Consider the following 17,363-nt stretch of genomic DNA (forward strand, 5'->3'; position numbering starts at 1 on the left):
GGTCTTCTCGAGTTACGACGGGGACCTCAGGGACCCGCTCTGGTGGCCTCAGGAAAGGCCCGTCCCCATGCGAGTTGCTAGGGGACCTCTCGGGATTCCTCTCCCGTCCATGCCGGGGCCTCAGTCCTTGTGTGGAGTCGGGGCCGGAACCTGAGGATTCCTCTCCATTGTTGCCATGGATCTTGGGGTGCTTCTGAGTCTCCCCAGGGGAGTCAGGCCTCGTCTCGAGTGGGGGCATGCACGTGCGCTTTCCTCCCGAGCTTCAGCAGTAGTGTCACGCTTCCTGTCACGTGGATCAAGGGATCTGTGGCTTTCCCTCGAGGCTGTCCCTCGAGGCTTTCCCACGAGGCTTTCCCACAGGGCTGTGCCACGTGCCACCTAGGTGTGAGTCGATCCTCGGCGTCAAAGACGAGCCGGTGAAGGGAAAAGAGGTTCCTCTGGAATGGACTGAGACATCTTGGGGACTCTTGGAATGGTGGCACGACCCTGGAGTTCCTCTCGCCGTTCCTGTTGAGAGGGCGTCCTCTTGAGATGCGACGGGAACGCCGGGAACTCTTTCCCGACGAAGCAGGGAAAGGATCCCTCATCTCGAGCTACGAGGCGGAAACGGGGCTCCTCTGGATGTGGGCGGGACCCTCGTGATTCCTCTCGAGTGGAGACGGGTATGTCGGGGAACTTCTTGATTTGCACCAAGGGTGTGAAGGACCCTTTCGAAGTTCCAGAGGTGAGGTGTGATCAGCCTCGAGACGCCTCAGCGGAAATGGGCCTCATCTCGCCTGGAGGGGAGAACCTCCTGGATTTTCTCGAGTTGCGGCAGGTCTTCTCGAGTTACGACGGGGACCTCAGGGACCCGCTCTGGTGGCCTCAGGAAAGGCCCGTCCCCATGCGAGTTGCTAGGGGACCTCTCGGGATTCCTCTCCCGTCCATGCCGTGGCCTCAGTCCTTGTGTGGAGTCGGGGCCGGAACCTGAGGATTCCTCTCCATTGTTGCCATGGATCTTGGGGTGCTTCTGAGTCTCCCCAGGGGAGTCAGGCCTCGTCTCGATTGGGGGCATGCACGTGCGCTTTCCTCCCGAGCTGCAGCAGTAGTGTCACGCTTCCTGTCACGTGGATCAAGGGATCTGTGGCTTTCCCTCGAGGCTGTCCCTCGAGGCTTTCCCACGAGGCTTTCCCACAGGGCTGTGCCACGTGCCACCTTGGTGTGAGTCGATCCTCGGCGTCAAAGACGAGCCGGTGAAGGGAAAAGAGCTTCCTCTGGAATGGACTGAGACATCTGGGGGACTCTTGGAATGGTGGCACGACCCTGGAGTTCCTCTCGCCGTTCCTGTTGAGAGGGCGTCCTCTTGAGATGCGACGGGAACGCCGGGAACTCTTTCCCGACGAAGCAGGGAAAGGATCCCTCATCTCGAGCTACGAGGCGGAAACGGGGCTCCTCTGGATGTGGGCGGGACCCTCTGATTCCTCTCGAGTGGAGACGGGTATGTCGGGGAACTTCTTGATTTGCACCAAGGGTGTGAAGGACCCTTTCGAAGTTCCAGAGGTGAGGTGTGATCAGCCTCGAGACGCCTCAGCGGAAATGGGCCTCATCTCGCCTGGAGGGGAGAACCTCCTGGATTTTCTCGAGTTGCGGCAGGTCTTCTCGAGTTACGACGGGGACCTCAGGGACCCGCTCTGGTGGCCTCAGGAAAGGCCCGTCCCCATGCGAGTTGCTAGGGGACCTCTCGGGATTCCTCTCCCGTCCATGCCGGGGCCTCAGTCCTTGTGTGGAGTCGGGGCCGGAACCTGAGGATTCCTCTCCATTGTTGCCATGGATCTTGGGGTGCTTCTGAGTCTCCCCAGGGGAGTCAGGCCTCGTCTCGAGTGGGGGCATGCACGTGCGCTTTCCTCCCGAGCTGCAGCAGTAGTGTCACGCTTCCTGTCACGTGGATCAAGGGATCTGTGGCTTTCCCTCGAGGCTGTCCCTCGAGGCTTTCCCACGAGGCTTTCCCACAGGGCTGTGCCACGTGCCACCTTGGTGTGAGTCGATCCTCGGCGTCAAAGACGAGCCGGTGAAGGGAAAAGAGGTTCCTCTGGAATGGACTGAGACATCTGGGGGACTCTTGGAATGGTGGCACGACCCTGGAGTTCCTCTCTCCGTTCCTGTTGAGAGGGCCTCCTCTTGAGATGCGACGGGAACGCCGGGAACTCTTTCCCGACGAAGCAGGGAAAGGATCCCTCATCTCGAGGTACGAGGCGGAAACGGGGCTCCTTTGGATGTGGGCGGGACCCTCGTGATTCCTCTCGAGTGGAGACGGGTATGTCGGGGAACTTCTTGATTTGCACCAAGGGTGTGAAGGACCCTTTCGAAGTTCCAGAGGTGAGGTGTGATCAGCCTCGAGACGCCTCAGCGGAAATGGGCCTCATCTCGCCTGGAGGGGAGAACCTCCTGGATTTTCTCGAGTTGCGGCAGGTCTTCTCGAGTTACGACGGGGACCTCAGGGACCCGCTCTGGTGGCCTCAGGAAAGGCCCGTCCCCATGCGAGTTGCTAGGGGACCTCTCGGGATTCCTCTCCCGTCCAATCCGGGGCCTCAGTCCTTGTGTTGAGTCGGGGCCGGAACCTGAGGATTCCTCTCCATTGTTGCCATGGATCTTGGGGTGCTTCTGAGTCTCCCCAGGGGAGTCAGGCCTCGTCTCGAGTGGGGGCATGCACGTGCGCTTTCCTCCCGAGCTGCAGCAGTAGTGTCACGCTTCCTGTCACGTGGATCAAGGGATCTGTGGCTTTCGCTCGAGGCTGTCCTCGAGGCTTTCCCACGAGGCTTTCCACAGGGCTGTGCCAGGTGCTACCTTGGTGTGAGTCGATCCTCGGCGTGAAAGAAGAGCCGGTGAAGGGAAAAGAGGTTCCTCTGGAATGGACTGAGACATCTGGGGGACTCTTGGAATGGTGGCACTACCCTGGAGTTCCTCTCGCCGTTCCTGTTGAGAGGGCCTCCTCTTGAGATGCGACGGGAACGCCGGGAACTCTTCCCGACGAAGCAGGGAAAGGATCCCTCATCTCGAGCTACGAGGCGGAAACGGGGCTCCTCTGGATGTGGGCGGGACCCTCGTGATTCCTCTCGAGTGGAGACGGGTATGTCGGGGAACTTCTTGATTTGCACCAAGGGTGTGAAGGACCCTTTCGAAGTTCCAGAGGTGAGGTGTGATCAGCCTCGAGACGCCTCAGCGGAAATGGGCCTCATCTCGCCTGGAGGGGAGAACCTCCTGGATTTTCTCGAGTTGCGGCAGGTCTTCTCGAGTTACGACGGGGACCTCAGGGACCCGCTCTGGTGGCCTCAGGAAAGGCCCGTCCCCATGCGAGTTGCTAGGGGACCTCTCGGGATTCCTCTCCCGTCCATGCCGGGGCCTCAGTCCTTGTGTGGAGTCGGGGCTGGAACCTGAGGATTCCTCTCCATTGTTGCCATGGATCTTGGGGTGCTTCTGAGTCTCCCCAGGGGAGTCAGGCCTCGTCTCGAGTGGGGGCATGCACGTGCGCTTTCCTCCCGAGCTTCAGCAGTAGTGTCACGCTTCCTGTCACGTGGATCAAGGGATCTGTGGCTTTCCCTCGAGGCTGTCCCTCGAGGCTTTCCCACGAGGCTTTCCCACAGGGCTGTGCCACGTGCCACCTTGGTGTGAGTGGATCCTCGGCGTCAAAGACGAGCCGGTGAAGGGAAAAGAGGTTCCTCTGGAATGGACTGAGACATCTGGGGGACTCTTGGAATGGTGGCACGACCCTGGAGTTCCTCTCGCCGTTCCTGTTGAGAGGGCGTCCTCTTGAGATGCGACGGGAACGCCGGGAACTCTTTCCCGACGAAGCAGGGAAAGGATCCCTCATCTCGAGCTACGAGGCGGAAACGGGGCTCCTCTGGATGTGGGCGGGACCCTCGTGATTCCTCTCGAGTGGAGACGGGTATGTCGGGGAACTTCTTGATTTGCACCAAGGGTGTGAAGGACCCTTTCGAAGTTCCAGAGGTGAGGTGTGATCAGCCTCGAGACGCCTCAGCGGAAATGGGCCTCATCTCGCCTGGAGGGGAGAACCTCCTGGATTTTCTCGAGTTGCGGCAGGTCTTCTCGAGTTACGACGGGGACCTCAGGGACCCGCTCTGGTGGCCTCAGGAAAGGCCCGTCCCCATGCGAGTTGCTAGGGGACCTCTCGGGATTCCTCTCCCGTCCATGCCGGGGCCTCAGTCCTTGTGTGGAGTCGGGGCCGGAACCTGAGGATTCCTCTCCATTGTTGCCATGGATCTTGGGGTGCTTCTGAGTCTCCCCAGGGGAGTCAGGCCTCGTCTCGAGTGGGGGCATGCACGTGCGCTTTCCTCCCGAGCTGCAGCAGTAGTGTCACGCTTCCTGTCACGTGGATCAAGGGATCTGTGGCTTTCCCTCGAGGCTGTCCCTCGAGGCTTTCCCACGAGGCTTTCCCACAGGGCTGTGCCACGTGCCACCTTGGTGTGAGTCGATCCTCGGCGTCAAAGACGAGCCGGTGAAGGGAAAAGAGCTTCCTCTGGAATGGACTGAGACATCTGGGGGACTCTTGGAATGGTGGCAAGACCCTGGAGTTCCTCTCGCCGTTCCTGTTGAGAGGGCCTCCTCTTGAGATGCGACGGGAACGCCGGGAACTCTTTCCCGACGAAGCAGGGAAAGGATCCCTCATCTCGAGCTACGAGGCGGAAACGGGGCTCCTCTGGATGTGGGCGGGACCCTCGTGATTCCTCTCGAGTGGAGACGGGTATGTCGGGGAACTTCTTGATTTGCACCAAGGGTGTGAAGGACCCTTTCGAAGTTCCAGAGGGGAGGTGTGATCAGCCTCGAGACGCCTCAGCGGAAATGGGCCTCATCTCGCCTGGAGGGGAGAACCTCCTGGATTTTCTCGAGTTGCGGCCGGTCTTCTCGAGTTACGACGGGGACCTAAGGGACCCGCTCTGGTGGCCTCAGGAAAGGCCAGTCCCCATGCGAGTTGCTAGGGGACCTCTCGGGATTCCTCTCCCGTCCATGCCGGGGCCTCAGTCCTTGTGTGGAGTCGGGGCCGGAACCTGAGGATTCCTCTCCATTGTTGCCATGGATCTTGGGGTGCTTCTGAGTCTCCCCAGGGGAGTCAGGCCTCGTCTCGAGTGGGGGCATGCACGTGCGCTTTCCTCCCGAGCTTCAGCAGTAGTGTCACGCTTCCTGTCACGTGGATCAAGGGATCTGTGGCTTTCCCTCGAGGCTGTCCCTCGAGGCTTTCCCACGAGGCTTTCCCACAGGTCTGTGCCACGTGCCACCTTGGTGTGAGTCGATCCTCGGCGTCAAAGACGAGCCGGTGAAGGGAAAAGAGGTTCCTCTGGAATGGACTGAGACATCTGGGGGACTCTTGGAATGGTGGCACGACCCTGGAGTTCCTCTCGCCGTTCCTGTTGAGAGGGCGTCCTCTTGAGATGCGACGGGAACGCCGGGAACTCTTTCCCGACGAAGCAGGGAAAGGATCCCTCATCTCGAGCTACGAGGCGGAAACGGGGCTCCTCTGGATGTGGGCGGGACCCTCGTGATTCCTCTCGAGTGGAGACGGGTATGTCGGGGAACTTCTTGATTTGCACCAAGGGTGTGAAGGACCCTTTCGAAGTTCCAGAGGTGAGGTGTGATCAGCCTCGAGACGCCTCAGCGGAAATGGGCCTCATCTCGCCTGGAGGGGAGAACCTCCTGGATTTTCTCGAGTTGCGGCAGGTCTTCTCGAGTTACGACGGGGACCTCAGGGACCCGCTCTGGTGGCCTCAGGAAAGGCCCGTCCCCATGCGAGTTGCTAGGGGACCTCTCGGGATTCCTCTCCCGTCCATGCCGGGGCCTCAGTCCTTGTGTGGAGTCGGGGCCGGAACCTGAGGATTCCTCTCCATTGTTGCCATGGATCTTGGGGTGCTTCTGAGTCTCCCCAGGGGAGTCAGGCCTCGTCTCGAGTGGGGGCATGCACGTGCGCTTTCCTCCCGAGCTTCAGCAGTAGTGTCACGCTTCCTGTCACGTGGATCAAGGGATCTGTGGCTTTCCCTCGAGGCTGTCCCTCGAGGCTTTCCCACGAGGCTTTCCCACAGGGCTGTGCCACGTGCCACCTTGGTGTGAGTCGATCCTCGGCGTCAAAGACGAGCCGGTGAAGGGAAAAGAGGTTCCTCTGGAATGGACTGAGACATCTGGGGGACTCTTGGAATAGTGGCACGACCCTGGAGTTCCTCTCGCCGTTCCTGTTGAGAGGGCCTCCTCTTGAGATGCGACGGGAACGCCGGGAACTCTTTCCCGACGAAGCAGGGAAAGGATCCCTCATCTCGAGCTACGAGGCGGAAACGGGGCTCCTCTGGATGTGGGCGGGACCCTCGTGATTCCTCTCGAGTGGAGACGGGTATGTCGGGGAACTTCTTGATTTGCACCAAGGGTGTGAAGGACCCTTTCGAAGTTCCAGAGGTGAGGTGTGATCAGCCTCGAGACGCCTCAGCGGAAATGGGCCTCATCTCGCCTGGAGGGGAGAACCTCCTGGATTTTCTCGAGTTGCGGCAGGTCTTCTCGAGTTACGACGGGGACCTCAGGGACCCGCTCTGGTGGCCTCAGGAAAGGCCCGTCCCCATGCGAGTTGCTAGGGGACCTCTCGGGATTCCTCTCCCGTCCATGCCGGGGCCTCAGTCCTTGTGTGGAGTCGGGGCCGGAACCTGAGGATTCCTCTCCATTGTTGCCATGGATCTTGGGGTGCTTCTGAGTCTCCCCAGGGGAGTCAGGCCTCGTCTCGAGTGGGGGCATGCACGTGCGCTTTCCTCCCGAGCTTCAGCAGTAGTGTCACGCTTCCTGTCACGTGGATCAAGGGATCTGTGGCTTTCCCTCGAGGCTGTCCCTCGAGGCTTTCCCACGAGGCTTTTCCACAGGGCTGTGCCACGTGCCACCTTGGTGTGAGTCGATCCTCGGCGTCAAAGACGAGCCGGTGAAGGGAAAAGAGGTTCCTCTGGAATGGACTGAGACATCTGGGGGACTCTTGGAATGGTGGCACGACCCTGGAGTTCCTCTCGCCGTTCCTGTTGAGAGGGCGTCCTCTTGAGATGCGACGGGAACACCGGGAACTCTTTCCCGACGAAGCAGGGAAAGGATCCCTCATCTCGAGCTACGAGGCGTAAACGGGGCTCCTCTGGATGTGGGCGGGACCCTCGTGATTCCTCTCGAGTGGAGACGGGTATGTCGGGGAACTTCTTGATTTGCACCAAGGGTGTGAATGACCCTTTCGAAGTTCCAGAGGTGAGGTGTGATCAGCCTCGAGACGCCTCAGCGGAAATGGGCCTCATCTCGCCTGGAGGGGAGAACCTCCTGGATTTTCTCGAGTTGCGGCAGGTCTTCTCGAGTTACGACGGGGACCTCAGGGACCCGCTCCAGTGGCCTCAGGAAAGGCCCGTCCCCATGCGAGTTGCTAGGGGACCTCTCGGGATTCCTCTCCCGTCCATGCCGGGGCCTCAGTCCTTGTGTGGAGTCGGGGCCGGAACCTGAGGATTCCTCTCCATCGTTGCCATGGATCTTGGGGTGCTTCTGAGTCTCCCCAGGGGAGTCAGGCCTCGTCTCGAGTGGGGGCATGCACGTGCGCTTTCCTCCCGAGCTGCAGCAGTAGTGTCACGCTTCCTGTCACGTGGATCAAGGGATCTGTGGCTTTCCCTCGAGGCTGTCCCTCGAGGCTTTCCCACGAGGCTTTCCCACAGGGCTGTGCCACGTGCCACCTTGGTGTGAGTCGATCCTCGGCGTCAAAGACGAGCCGGTGAAGGGAAAAGAGCTTCCTCTGGAATGGACTGAGACATCTGGGGGACTCTTGGAATGGTGGCACGACCCTGGAGTTCCTCTCGCCGTTCCTGTTGAGAGGGCCTCCTCTTGAGATGCGACGGGAACGCCGGGAACTCTTTCCCGACGAAGCAGGGAAAGGATCCCTCATCTCGAGCTACGAGGCGGAAACGGGGCTCCTCTGGATGTGGGCGGGACCCTCGTGATTCCTCTCGAGTGGAGACGGGTATGTCGGGGAACTTCTTGATTTGCACCAAGGGTGTGAAGGACCCTTTCGAAGTTCCAGAGGTGAGGTGTGATCAGCCTCGAGACGCCTCAGCGGAAATGGGCCTCATCTCGCCTGGAGGGGAGAACCTCCTGGATTTTCTCGAGTTGCGGCCGGTCTTCTGGAGTTACGACGGGGACCTCAGGGACCCGCTCTGGTGGCCTCAGGAAAGGCCAGTCCCCATGCGAGTTGCTAGGGGACCTCTCGGGATTCCTCTCCCGTCCATGCCGGGGCCTCAGTCCTTGTGTGGAGTCGGGGCCGGAACCTGAGGATTCCTCTCCAGTGTTGCCATGGATCTTGGGGTGCTTCTGAGTCTCCCCAGGGGAGTCAGGCCTCGTCTCGAGTGGGGGCATGCACGTGCGCTTTCCTCCCGAGCTGCAGCAGTAGTGTCACGCTCTCTGTCACGTGGATCAAGGGATCTGTGGCTTTCCCTCGAGGCTGTCCCTCGAGGCTTTCCCACGAGGCTTTCCCACAGGGCTGTGCCACGTGCCACCTTGGTGTGAGTCCATCCTCGGCGTGAAAGACGAGCCGGTGAAGGGAAAAGAGGTTCCTCTGGAATGGACTGAGACATCTGGGGGACTCTTGGAATGGTGGCACGACCCTGGAGTTCCTCTCGCCGTTCCTGTTGAGAGGGCCTCCTCTTGAGATGCGACGGGAACGCCGGGAACTCTTTCCCGACGAAGCAGGGAAAGGATCCCTCATCTCGAGCTACGAGGCGGAAACGGGGCTCCTCTGGATGTGGGCGGGACCCTCGTGATTCCTCTCGAGTGGAGACGGGTATGTCGGGGAACCTCTTGATTTGCACCAAGGGTGTGAAGGACCCTTTCGAAGTTCCAGAGGTGAGGTGTGATCAGCCTCGAGACGCCTCAGCGGAAATGGGCCTCATCTCGCCTGGAGGGGAGAACCTCCTGGATTTTCTCGAGTTGCGGCAGGTCTTCTCGAGTTACGACGGGGACCTCAGGGACCCGCTCTGGTGGCCTCAGGAAAGGCCCGTCCCCATGCGAGTTGCTAGGGGACCTCTCGGGATTCCTCTCCCGTCCATGCCGGGGCCTCAGTCCTTGTGTGGAGTCGGGGCCGGAACCTGAGGATTCCTCTCCATTGTTGCCATGGATCTTGGGGTGCTTCTGAGTCTCCCCAGGGGAGTCAGGCCTCGTCTCGAGTGGGGGCATGCACGTGCGCTTTCCTCCCGAGCTGCAGCAGTAGTGTCACGCTTCCTGTCACGTGGATCAAGGGATCTGTGGCTTTCCCTCGAGGCTGTCCCTCGAGGCTTTCCCACGAGGCTTTCCCACAGGGCTGTGCCACGTGCCACCTTGGTGTGAGTCGATCCTCGGCGTCAAAGACGAGCCGGTGAAGGGAAAAGAGCTTCCTCTGGAATGGACTGAGACATCTGGGGGACTCTTGGAATGGTGGCACGACCCTGGAGTTCCTCTCGCCGTTCCTGTTGAGAGGGCCTCCTCTTGAGATGCGACGGGAACGCCGGGAACTCTTTCCCGACGAAGCAGGGAAAGGATCCCTCATCTCGAGCTACGAGGCGGAAACGGGGCTCCTCTGGATGTGGGCGGGACCCTCGTGATTCCTCTCGAGTGGAGACGGGTATGTCGGGGAACTTCTTGATTTGCACCAAGGGTGTGAAGGACCCTTTCGAAGTTCCAGAGGTGAGGTGTGATCAGCCTCGAGACGCCTCAGCGGAAATGGGCCTCATCTCGCCTGGAGGGGAGAACCTCCTGGATTTTCTCGAGTTGCGGCCGGTCTTCTCGAGTTACGACGGGGACCTCAGGGACCCGCTCTGGTGGCCTCAGGAAAGGCCAGTCCCCATGCGAGTTGCTAGGGGACCTCTCGGGATTCCTCTCCCGTCCATGCCGGGGCCTCAGTCCTTGTGTGGAGTCGGGGCCGGAACCTGAGGATTCCTCTCCAGTGTTGCCATGGATCTTGGGGTGCTTCTGAGTCTCCCCAGGGGAGTCAGGCCTCGTCTCGAGTGGGGGCATGCACGTGCGCTTTCCTCCCGAGCTGCAGCAGTAGTGTCACGCTTCCTGTCACGTGGATCAAGGGATCTGTGGCTTTCCCTCGAGGCTGTCCCTCGAGGCTTTCCCACGAGGCTTTCCCACAGGGCTGTGCCACGTGCCACCTTGGTGTGAGTCCATCCTCGGCGTGAAAGACGAGCCGGTGAAGGGAAAAGAGGTTCCTCTGGAATGGACTGAGACATCTGGGGGACTCTTGGAATGGTGGCACGACCCTGGAGTTCCTCTCGCCGTTCCTGTTGAGAGGGCCTCCTCTTGAGATGCGACGGGAATGCCGGGAACTCTTTCCCGACGAAGCAGGGAAAGGATCCCTCATCTCGAGCTACGAGGCGGAAACGGGGCTCCTCTGGATGTGGGCGGGACCCTCGTGATTCCTCTCGAGTGGAGACGGGTATGTCGGGGAACTTCTTGATTTGCACCAAGGGTGTGAAGGACCCTTTCGAAGTTCCAGAGGTGAGGTGTGATCAGCCTCGAGACGCCTCAGCGGAAATGGGCCTCATCTCGCCTGGAGGGGAGAACCTCCTGGATTTTCTCGAGTTGCGGCAGGTCTTCTCGAGTTACGACGGGGACCTCAGGGACCCGCTCTGGTGGCCTCAGGAAAGGCCCGTCCCCATGCGAGTTGCTAGGGGACCTCTCGGGATTCCTCTCCCGTCCATGCCGGGGCCTCAGTCCTTGTGTGGAGTCGGGGCCGGAACCTGAGGATTCCTCTCCATTGTTGCCATGGATCTTGGGGTGCTTCTGAGTCTCCCCAGGGGAGTCAGGCCTCGTCTCGAGTGGGGGCATGCACGTGCGCTTTCCTCCCGAGCTTCAGCAGTAGTGTCACGCTTCCTGTCACGTGGATCAAGGGATCTGTGGCTTTCCCTCGAGGCTGTCCCTCGAGGCTTTCCCACGAGGCTTTTCCACAGGGCTGTGCCACGTGCCACCTTGGTGTGAGTCGATCCTCGGCGTCAAAGACGAGCCGGTGAAGGGAAAAGAGGTTCCTCTGGAATGGACTGAGACATCTGGGGGACTCTTGGAATGGTGGCACGACCCTGGAGTTCCTCTCGCCGTTCCTGTTGAGAGGGCGTCCTCTTGAGATGCGACGGGAACACCGGGAACTCTTTCCCGACGAAGCAGGGAAAGGATCCCTCATCTCGAGCTACGAGGCGTAAACGGGGCTCATCTGGATGTGGGCGGGACCCTCGTGATTCCTCTCGAGTGGAGACGGGTATGTCGGGGAACTTCTTGATTTGCACCAAGGGTGTGAATGACCCTTTCGAAGTTCCAGAGGTGAGGTGTGATCAGCCTCGAGACGCCTCAGCGGAAATGGGCCTCATCTCGCCTGGAGGGGAGAACCTCCTGGATTTTCTCGAGTTGCGGCAGGTCTTCTCGAGTTACGACGGGGACCTCAGGGACCCGCTCCAGTGGCCTCAGGAAAGGCCCGTCCCCATGCGAGTTGCTAGGGGACCTCTCGGGATTCCTCTCCCGTCCATGCCGGGGCCTCAGTCCTTGTGTGGAGTCGGGGCCGGAACCTGAGGATTCCTCTACATCGTTGCCATGGATCTTGGGGTGCTTCTGAGTCTCCCCAGGGGAGTCAGGCCTCGTCTCGAGTGGGGGCATGCACGTGCGCTTTCCTCCCGAGCTGCAGCAGTAGTGTCACGCTTCCTGTCACGTGGATCAAGGGATCTGTGGCTTTCCCTCGAGGCTGTCCCTCGAGGCTTTCCCACGAGGCTTTCCCACAGGGCTGTGCCACGTGCCACCTTGGTGTGAGTCGATCCTCGGCGTCAAAGACGAGCCGGTGAAGGGAAAAGAGCTTCCTCTGGAATGGACTGAGACATCTGGGGGACTCTTGGAATGGTGGCACGACCCTGGAGTTCCTCTCGCCGTTCCTGTTGAGAGGGCCTCCTCTTGAGATGCGACGGGAACGCCGGGAACTCTTTCCCGACGAAGCAGGGAAAGGATCCCTCATCTCGAGCTACGAGGCGGAAACGGGGCTCCTCTGGATGTGGGCGGGACCCTCGTGATTCCTCTCGAGTGGAGACGGGTATGTCGGGGAACTTCTTGATTTGCACCAAGGGTGTGAAGGACCCTTTCGAAGTTCCAGAGGTGAGGTGTGATCAGCCTCGAGACGCCTCAGCGGAAATGGGCCTCATCTCGCCTGGAGGGGAGAACCTCCTGGATTTTCTCGAGTTGCGGCCGGTCTTCTGGAGTTACGACGGGGACCTCAGGGACCCGCTCTGGTGGCCTCAGGAAAGGCCAGTCCCCATGCGAGTTGCTAGGGGACCTCTCGGGATTCCTCTCCCGTCCATGCCGGGGCCTCAGTCCTTGTGTGGAGTCGGGGCCGGAACCTGAGGATTCCTCTCCAGTGTTGCCATGGATCTTGGGGTGCTTCTGAGTCTCCCCAGGGGAGTCAGGCCTCGTCTCGAGTGGGGGCATGCACGTGCGCTTTCCTCCCGAGCTGCAGCAGTAGTGTCACGCTCTCTGTCACGTGGATCAAGGGATCTGTGGCTTTCCCTCGAGGCTGTCCCTCGAGGCTTTCCCACGAGGCTTTCCCACAGGGCTGTGCCACGTGCCACCTTGGTGTGAGTCGATCCTCGGCGTGAAAGACGAGCCGGTGAAGGGAAAAGAGGTTCCTCTGGAATGGACTGAGACATCTGGGGGACTCTTGGAATGGTGGCACGACCCTGGAGTTCCTCTCGCCGTTCCTGTTGAGAGGGCCTCCTCTTGAGATGCGACGGGAACGCCGGGAACTCTTTCCCGACGAAGCAGGGAAAGGATCCCTCATCTCGAGCTACGAGGCGGAAACGGGGCTCCTCTGGATGTGGGCGGGACCCTCGTGATTCCTCTCGAGTGGAGACGGGTATGTCGGGGAACCTCTTGATTTGCACCAAGGGTGTGAAGGACCCTTTCGAAGTTCCAGAGGTGAGGTGTGATCAGCCTCGAGACGCCTCAGCGGAAATGGGCCTCATCTCGCCTGGAGGGGAGAACCTCCTGGATTTTCTCGAGTTGCGGCAGGTCTTCTCGAGTTACGACGGGGACCTCAGGGACCCGCTCTGGTGGCCTCAGGAAAGGCCCGTCCCCATGCGAGTTGCTAGGGGACCTCTCGGGATTCCTCTCCCGTCCATGCCGGGGCCTCAGTCCTTGTGTGGAGTCGGGGCCGGAACCTGAGGATTCCTCTCCATTGTTGCCATGGATCTTGGGGTGCTTCTGAGTCTCCCCAGGGGAGTCAGGCCTCGTCTCGAGTGGGGGCATGCACGTGCGCTTTCCTCCCGAGCTTCAGCAGTAGTGTCACGCTTCCTGTCACGTGGATCAAGGGATCTGTGGCTTTCCCTCGAGGCTGTCCCTCGAGGCTTTCCCACGAGGCTTTTCCACAGGGCTGTGCCACGTGCCACCTTGGTGTGAGTCGATCCTCGGCGTCAAAGACGAGCCGGTGAAGGGAAAAGAGGTTCCTCTGGAATGGACTGAGACATCTGGGGGACTCTTGGAATGGTGGCACGACCCTGGAGTTCCTCTCGCCGTTCCTGTTGAGAGGGCGTCCTCTTGAGATGCGACGGGAACACCGGGAACTCTTTCCCGACGAAGCAGGGAAAGGATCCCTCATCTCGAGCTACGAGGCGTAAACGGGGCTCCTCTGGATGTGGGCGGGACCCTCGTGATTCCTCTCGAGTGGAGACGGGTATGTCGGGGAACTTCTTGATTTGCACCAAGGGTGTGAATGACCCTTTCGAAGTTCCAGAGGTGAGGTGTGATCAGCCTCGAGACGCCTCAGCGGAAATGGGCCTCATCTCGCCTGGAGGGGAGAACCTCCTGGATTTTCTCGAGTTGCGGCAGGTCTTCTCGAGTTACGACGGGGACCTCAGGGACCCGCTCCAGTGGCCTCAGGAAAGGCCCGTCCCCATGCGAGTTGCTAGGGGACCTCTCGGGATTCCTCTCCCGTCCATGCCGGGGCCTCAGTCCTTGTGTGGAGTCGGGGCCGGAACCTGAGGATTCCTCTCCATCGTTGCCATGGATCTTGGGGTGCTTCTGAGTCTCCCCAGGGGAGTCAGGCCTCGTCTCGAGTGGGGGCATGCACGTGCGCTTTCCTCCCGAGCTGCAGCAGTAGTGTCACGCTTCCTGTCACGTGGATCAAGGGATCTGTGGCTTTCCCTCGAGGCTGTCCCTCGAGGCTATCCCACGAGGCTTTCCCACAGGGCTGTGCCACGTGCCACCTTGGTGTGAGTCGATCCTCGGCGTCAAAGACGAGCCGGTGAAGGGAAAAGAGCTTCCTCTGGAATGGACTGAGACATCTGGGGGACTCTTGGAATGGTGGCACGACCCTGGAGTTCCTCTCGCCGTTCCTGTTGAGAGGGCCTCCTCTTGAGATGCGACGGGAACGCCGGGAACTCTTTCCCGACGAAGCAGGGAAAGGATCCCTCATCTCGAGCTACGAGGCGGAAACGGGGCTCCTCTGGATGTGGGCGGGACCCTCGTGATTCCTCTCGAGTGGAGACGGGTATGTCGGGGAACTTCTTGATTTGCACCAAGGGTGTGAAGGACCCTTTCGAAGTTCCAGAGGTGAGGTGTGATCAGCCTCGAGACGCCTCAGCGGAAATGGGCCTCATCTCGCCTGGAGGGGAGAACCTCCTGGATTTTCTCGAGTTGCGGCCGGTCTTCTCGAGTTACGACGGGGACCTCAGGGACCCGCTCTGGTGGCCTCAGGAAAGGCCAGTCCCCATGCGAGTTGCTAGGGGACCTCTCGGGATTCCTCTCCCGTCCATGCCGGGGCCTCAGTCCTTGTGTGGAGTCGGGGCCGGAACCTGAGGATTCCTCTCCAGTGTTGCCATGGATCTTGGGGTGCTTCTGAGTCTCCCCAGGGGAGTCAGGCCTCGTCTCGAGTGGGGGCATGCACGTGCGCTTTCCTCCCGAGCTGCAGCAGTAGTGTCACGCTTCCTGTCACGTGGATCAAGGGATCTGTGGCTTTCCCTCGAGGCTGTCCCTCGAGGCTTTCCCACGAGGCTTTCCCACAGGGCTGTGCCACGTGCCACCTTGGTGTGAGTCCATCCTCGGCGTGAAAGACGAGCCGGTGAAGGGAAAAGAGGTTCCTCTGGAATGGACTGAGACATCTGGGGGACTCTTGGAATGGTGGCACGACCCTGGAGTTCCTCTCGCCGTTCCTGTTGAGAGGGCCTCCTCTTGAGATGCGACGGGAACGCCGGGAACTCTTTCCCGACGAAGCAGGGAAAGGATCCCTCATCTCGAGCTACGAGGCGGAAACGGGGCTCCTCTGGATGTGGGCGGGACCCTCGTGATTCCTCTCAAGTGGAGACGGGTATGTCGGGGAACTTCTTGAGTTGCACCAAGGGTGTGAAGGACCCTTTCGAAGTTCCAGAGGGGAGGTGTGATCAGCCTCGAGACGCCTCAGCGGAAATGGGCCTCATCTCGCCTGGAGTGGAGAACCTCCTGGATTTTCTCGAGTTGCGGCAGGTCTTCTCGAGTTACGACGGGGACCTCAGGGACCCGCTCTGGTGGCCTCAGGAAAGGCCAGTCCCCATGCGAGTTGCTAGGTGACCTCTCGGGATTTCTCTCCCGTCCATGCCGGGGCCTCAGTCCTTGTGTGGAGTCGGGGCCGAAACCTTAGGATTCCTCTCCAGTGTTGCCATGGATCTTGGGGTGCTTCTGAGTCTCCCCAGGGGAGTCAGGCCTCGTCTCGAGTGGGGGCATGCACGTGCGCTTTCCTCCCGAGCTGCAGCAGTAGTGTCACGCTTCCTGTCACGTGGATCAAGGGATCTGTGGCTTTCCCTCGAGGCTGTCCCTCGAGGCTTTCCCACGAGGCTTTCCCACAGGGCTGTGCCACGTGCCACCTTGGTGTGAGTCGATCCACGGCGTGAAAGACGAGCCGGTGAAGGGAAAAGAAGTTCCTCCGGAATGGACTGAGACATCTGGGGGACTCTTGGAATGGTGGCACGACCCTGGTGTTCCTCTCGCCGTTCCTGTTGAACGGGCGTCCTCTTGAGATGCGACGGGAACGCCGGGAACTCTTTCCCGACGAAGCAGGGAAAGGATCCCTCATCTCGAGCTACGAGGCGGAAACGGGGCTCCTCTGGATGTGGGCGGGACCCTCGTGATTCCTCTCGAGTGGAGACGGGTATGTCGGGGAACTTCTTCATTGGCACCAAGAGAGTGAAGGACCCTTTCGAAGTTCCAGAAGTGAAGTGTGATCAGCCTCGAGACGGCTCAGCGGAAATGGGCCTCATCTCGCCTGGAGGGGAGAACCTCCTGGATTTTCTCGAGTTGCGGCAGGTCTTCTCGAGTTACGACGGGGACCTCAGGGACCCGCTCTGGTGGCCTCAGGAAAGGCCAGTCCCCATGCGAGTTGCTAGGGGACCTCTCGGGATTCCTCTCCCGTCCATGCTGGGGCCTCAGTCCTTGTGTGGAGTCGGGGCCGGAACCTGAGGATTCCTCTCCAGTGTTGCCATGGATCTTGGGGTGCTTCTGAGTCTCCCCAGGGGAGTCAGGCCTCGTCTCGAGTGGGGACATGCACGTGCGCTTTCCTCCCGAGCTGCAGCAGTAGTGTCACGCTTCCTGTCACGTGGATCAAGGGATCTGTGGCTTTCCCTCGAGGCTGTCCCTCGAGGCTTTCCCACGAGGCTTTCCCACAGGGCTGTGCCACGTGCCACCTTGGTGTGAGTCCATCCTCGGCGTGAAAGACGAGCCAGTGAAGGGAAAAGAGGTTCCTCTGGAATGGACTGAGACATCTGGGGGACTCTTGGAATGGTGGCACGACCCTGGAGTTCCTCTCGCCGTTCCTGTTGAGAGGGCCTCCTCTTGAGATGCGACGGGAACGCCGGGAACTCTTTCCCGACGAAGCAGGGAAAGGATTCCTCATCTCGAGCTACGAGGCGGAAACGGGGCTCCTCTGGATGTGGGCGGGACCCTCGTGATTCCTCTCAAGTGGATACGGGTATGTCGGGGAACTTCTTGAGTTGCACCAAGGGTGTGAAGGACCCTTTCGAAGTTCCAGAGGGGAGGTGTGATCAGCCTCGAGACGCCTCAGCGGAAATGGGCCTCATCTCGCCTGGAGGGGAGAACCTCCTGGATTTTCTCGAGTTGCGGCAGGTCTTCTCGAGTTACGACGGGGACCTCAGGGACCCGCTATGGTGGCCTCAGGAAAGGCCAGTCCCCATGCGAGTTGCTAGGGGACCTCTCGGGATTTCTCTCCCGTCCATGCCGGGGCCTCAGTCCTTGTGTGGAGTCGGGGCCGGAACCTGAGGATTCCTCTCCAGTGTTGCCATGGATCTTGGGGTGCTTCTGAGTCTCCCCAGGGGAGTCAGGCCTCGTCTCGAGTG

This window comes from Budorcas taxicolor, chromosome 4 (genome assembly GCF_023091745.1).
Source record: "Budorcas taxicolor isolate Tak-1 chromosome 4, Takin1.1, whole genome shotgun sequence".
Lineage (NCBI taxonomy): Eukaryota > Metazoa > Chordata > Mammalia > Artiodactyla > Bovidae > Budorcas > Budorcas taxicolor.